We start from the raw sequence: 5,578 nt of genomic DNA on the forward strand, positions 1-5,578 counted from the left end.
ATATACTAACTTGTGTTTGATTGCAAACCTTGTTAAGAATCAGTTTCGTGTTACTTGATATATAACTTGCTGTCATTTATATTTTCTTACTTTTTAGCACTTAAATATTTCGCAACTATATATCTAAAAACTCTAACTTCTTATTATTGTTAAGCTTTATGATCCTTTAAGATTTACTTTATTCCACAATCTATAAATTGTTGTAACATTTGTTCAAGTGTGTTTCTCAATATATTTTCTCTCAACAATTGGTATAAGAGCCAAAAGTGGTTGCTTCTTAAGCAAAACTCTGATTTTGAAATGCCTTCTATACAACTAAAGCTCATTTTCTCAACAACAAAAAAAAAAGGAAATATGGCACAAACATTATCACTAAACGTTTCCAATGGTGCTGGAGGTTCTAATCAAGCCTCAGTACATGTTGCAAGCGAGTTTCACCAATGGTCTCAAAGGATGGAGAGGTATCTGAAAATACTTGCAAGATATGCGTAGAGATCCATAGAAGAAGGACCTCCTATCCCTAGTCTCACTCCAGTTCAAGCTGATGGTGCTCTAGCCAGACTAGGTGGAGGTCAAGAAGCAATGAACCATCCCACTAAAGATGATCTCGATAAAAATGGAAAGTGATGTTGTTGCTTTCTATGAAATCTCATATGGAGTGGCCCCAGACAACTTTCACATCATAATCAACTGCAAATCAGCCAAAGAAATCTGGTATGTCCTCAAAAATCTGTATGAAGGCTCTAAGCAAGCTCAAGACAAGAAACTCACTACCGCACTCAATGAGTTTAACAACTTTAAAGCCCATCCTGGTGAAAGTCTTGAAGACACCTTCAAAAGATTAAATCTAACTGTCACCAAGTTATCAAATGTGGTCACTATCTGAAGCAATCATGAAACCAACCTTCAGTTTCTCAATGGTTTGGGTAAACACTGGACTACGGAGAAAATGATAGTACAAGGAGATAGGAATATTCACTCACCGTCTCTCTTCAACTTGTAAGGAGAACTTCAGGCACAAGAATCAACTATGCTAAAAGACTGTGCATACTTTCGAGGTGCACTTGCACTCATAGCTCAAACTCTGTAGAGAAAAACCAATCAACCTTACACTCTTTCGTATGACAACCCACCGCAGTCCTACGAAGCTGAAAAAGAATATGATAATGAAGAAGAATTCCAAAATGTAATTGCTCTTGTTAGCCAACAGTTCAAGAGGCTACCACCAACCTCATTTCGCAAAAATCTACAGTTTACCAAACCTCCCTTCAATCGAAACTTAAATCCACGGAACAATCATTCTTGATATCACAAAAACCCTCACCAGTCTCCACAACCTCTGAACACTCATCAATCCAAGGAGGCACTGTAGCCTGTCAAGCCAACTCACTCCGGTACCTCAACCAAAGTTAACAATGATGTTATCATTTGTCACAAATGCAACAAACAAAACCACTTCGCTAAAGACTGTAAAGCAGTGTGGTAATGGACAAAGCATTCTATCTTAGAATGGCTCAGGAGATTGATGAAAAATAAAAAGTAAGGGCATATGTCGCCCAAGTGAAGACGGACCATCAAGTTTGGTCTTCAGGGGATGAAGATGAAAATTTCAACAACATCAAGGGCAATGGAAGAATCTGCTTGATGGCAACTGCTAATGAAGATGGATCAACAAAGCTGTCGAAAAACTACTACTTCATGGAAAAAAGATGGAACTCTAAGCATTGTTGAATAGGTAAAACTCATGATCCAATCTAATAATTATAGCATGCATGATTGTCAACCCTTCTTAGACAACATTAATGGCACTTGTGTTGTTATCCTTTGAGACTATAACAAGGCCCTAGATGAGAAGAACATAGTGTGCCAAGAAGTGTTTCATGTAAGAGGACGACTAGAAGATAAGAGACCCAAAGTTGGGATGTTAAAAAGAGACTTAGTGTTAGAAAAGGATGCCCAAATGTTATGTGAAACTCAGATAGCAATAGCTTTGAATCAAATGGATATAGCCAAAAAAGAAAATGTACGTTTGAATTTGTTAATCGAAAATTTGTTTACTGAAAGTGAAGGCATTGAAAATCGTGTGAATAATGGAACCGTAGATAATACATACAATTGGGGTTGGTCCAATGGGTATTCCACCGCAAAGGATTCATCACCTCGATTTAACAAAGACCGTCCCTATGTCCATCCGGATCTAGACTTTCATTTCCCAGTCAATGACAAAATAAACCCCGAAGACATTAGAGCCCACTTTGGTAGACTTCATAATTTGAGCAATAATTGTGCCATCGAGGAAATTCTTCCTGAAACCTTGAATCATCCATGTGATCAAGTACGCATCACTGGCACAATTTATGCTAACTCTCAGGCTTCTTCATTTGTTTATGAAGAAATTCTTATGGAAGGATTGGATGAAATGGTAAAATGTACACCTTTATCCTCAGACCGCATTCCCACTCACTTTAGTCTCGGACCACAGTCTGCTCAACTACCTTCCATAAAGTGTCCCACTAAGGATCCATCTTTGACTTACTCTGCAAGTAGTCCAGTCTTCCTTACCACAGACTATAGTTAAGAGCATCGTAACCATTCAACCCGTTCTCCATGAGTTACCTACATAAAATTTTGAATACATTCAATGTTCATAGAACCTTGAATCTTCTAGTTCAGGAGACTCGAGTCCACGTTTTTAGAAACAATCAAAGCTTTCGAAGAAACCATAGTTGAACACTAGTGACTGCGATTCTCTAAACACTCAAGCAAAATTCGCTTTCAAAGAGGAACTTAGATCCCATGGTAAAAAGCGGGAAAATGATTTCAAAAACAAAACCCTCAAACAAAACCAAAGTTTCAAAACAAAAGAGTCTTGAAAAATCTATTTCCTCCAATCGTTTTTCAAAAGGCACTACATTAAAGGTATCAGACAAAAGGGATTGAACATTACAAAAAACTTTGTCTAACTCATCTAAAAAATCCCATAGGAAAGTTAAATATTTTCAAAGAAATCATTTTCAAAACTATTCCTTGGACGATACAAAATGGAAAGGAATTTTTCTGAGTCCTATACCTTTTAAGTCACGTCAGTTTGTCAAAAACACGAAACCTTGAAGGAAATCGAATGCCAAAAAAATTTCAAATCCCAAGGGCACCTCAGTCAAGTTTCACTCTCGGACTAGACACAAGACTCACAGCACACCCTCTGGACCACTAACCAGGTACGGTGTCTGGCTAAACGATAAAATTCTTACATTTGGATTTTATCATCAGAAAAGGTCAAATCAAGTCCAACCTTGTAATCCTCCAAAACCTCGTAAGACACCAAATGTTCACAAACACCCAGGTCTATGTCTCAAGACAGACATGAAACCTATCCTTGAACCTCGTATTCATGCATCTAGTCAGAAAAGTTCTAGTTTGTCCCTGGGCTCTAAACTAGTTTAGGTGCCCAAACTAACTGTGACAACTCGAAACTTCTACCTTGTTCAATTATTCAAATAAATCAAGGTTAGACTCTTTTTGCTATCTTCTAGCACTGTTTTTAGTCAATTTGAGTGTTCTAAGCCTAGTACCTTTAAGTTAGGGTGTAGAAATGGGTCCCACAAGTTCAAGCACTTCACAAAATGACCATACACTCCATCATGAGGAGTGTACGGACGTAAACTTGGGTGTGCGGCCATACACCCCCATTTGGTCGTACACTCGGGACTATATATGGGGGACTTAGCCTCAATTCAACCATTTTCACCTCCCTTAGCCAAGAACTCGTTTATGCTCTCATCTATCATCCAATTATGCACATAGATCTTGAAGATTGTAAGTATTATGTACGGTATTCCCATATCCATTATCCCTGATAGATATAGTAGATTCACTTCGAGGTTTTGGCAGTCGCTACAAAGTTCCCAGGGAACTAAGTTGGACATGAGTACAGCCTACCATCTGCTGACACACGGAAAAAGTGAGAGAACTATACAAACTTTAGAAGATATGTTGAGAGCCTGCGTGATAGACTTCGGGATGGCATGGGATGTCCATACACACCTTGTCGAGTTTTCCTACAATAACAATTATCACACAAGCATAAAGGTTGCTCCGTTTGAAGCCCTCTATGGCTGAAAGTATAGATCCCCTCTGCACTGGGCTAAGGTGGGTGACACTCAATTAGCTAAAGGACGAGTTCCTGACAGCACTCTCATGAGTCCGGAGATCATTCGAGAAATGACAAATAAGATCATTCAGATTTGTGAACAATTGAAAGCCACTAGAGACAGACAGAAAAGTTACGCTGACAAGAGGAAGAAACCTTTAGAATTCCAGGTGGGAGACCGTGTTCTTTTGAAAGTCTCACCCTGGAAGGGATTGATACGCTTTGGTAAGCATGGAAAACTGAATCCAAGATACATAGGGCCTTTCAAGATTATCGCTAGAATCGGCCCTGTAGCTTACAAACTCAATCTATCTCATGAACTTAGCAACCTACATCCTACTTTCCATGTCTCGAATTTGAAAAAAGTACCTATCTGATAAGACTCTTTTAATTCAACTCGATGAGATTGAGATCAACGAGAGCCTTAAGTTCGTCGAAGAACCTGTAGAGATCATGGACCGAGATGTCAAGCGAATGAAGAAAAGTCGTATCCCGATAGAGAAGGTTCGCTGGAATGCCAAGCAAGGACCTGAATTCACTTGGGAGTGCGAGGATCAAATGAAATTGAAATACCCTCAGCTTTTCGCTTAGTTATTTGTAATAACTTAATTGTTTAAACTCTAATTTCGGGATGAAATTCCCTTAAACAGGGGATGATGTGACAACCGGAAATTTCTACCTTGTTCAATTATTCAAATCAATCAAGGTCACACTCGTTTTGCTATCTTCTAACACTGTTTTGAGTCAATTTGAGTGTTCTAAGCCTAGTACCTTCAAGTTAGGGTGTAGAAATAGGTCCCACAAGCTCAAACACTTCACAAAATGGCCATACACTCCATCCTGAGAAGTGTACGGCCATACACTTGGGTGTGCATCCATACACCCCCCTTTGGTCGTACACTCTGGACTATATATGGGGGACTTGGCCTCCATTCAACCCTTTTCACCTCCCTTAGCCAAGATCTCGTTTATGCTCTCACCTATCATCCAATTCTGCACCTAGATCTTCAAGATTGTAAGTATTCTTCCCTTGATCTATTGATTATTCCTCTTTCTTGTATGAATCACTAATTTCATACATGAAATATCTCCATTTGGTAGATCTTCAAGTGTTCTTCAGTTTCACCAAGAACACCTACTAAGTTCTTGGACCTCAAACACCCCTCAAAGCTTCTATATCGTAAGTACTCCTCCCCATGCTTGTTACTTACTAGATATGCCATTAGAAATCATCCAAAACCATGAACATCAAGGAGTGTACAGTCGTACACACCCCATGTGGCGGTACACCCCTTTGTTTGTTTCATATTAGCCTCAAAACTCACATTCTATGAAAAATCATGTTCAAGAACACATAGAGGATGCAAGATAGGGCCTTGAAACACACTTTTGACCATCTTTGCAAGACCATCAACGGTGTATAGCCAT

This window comes from Lactuca saligna, chromosome 5 (genome assembly GCF_052625555.1).
Source record: "Lactuca saligna cultivar CGN05327 chromosome 5, ASM5262555v1, whole genome shotgun sequence".
Classification (NCBI taxonomy): domain Eukaryota; kingdom Viridiplantae; phylum Streptophyta; class Magnoliopsida; order Asterales; family Asteraceae; genus Lactuca; species Lactuca saligna.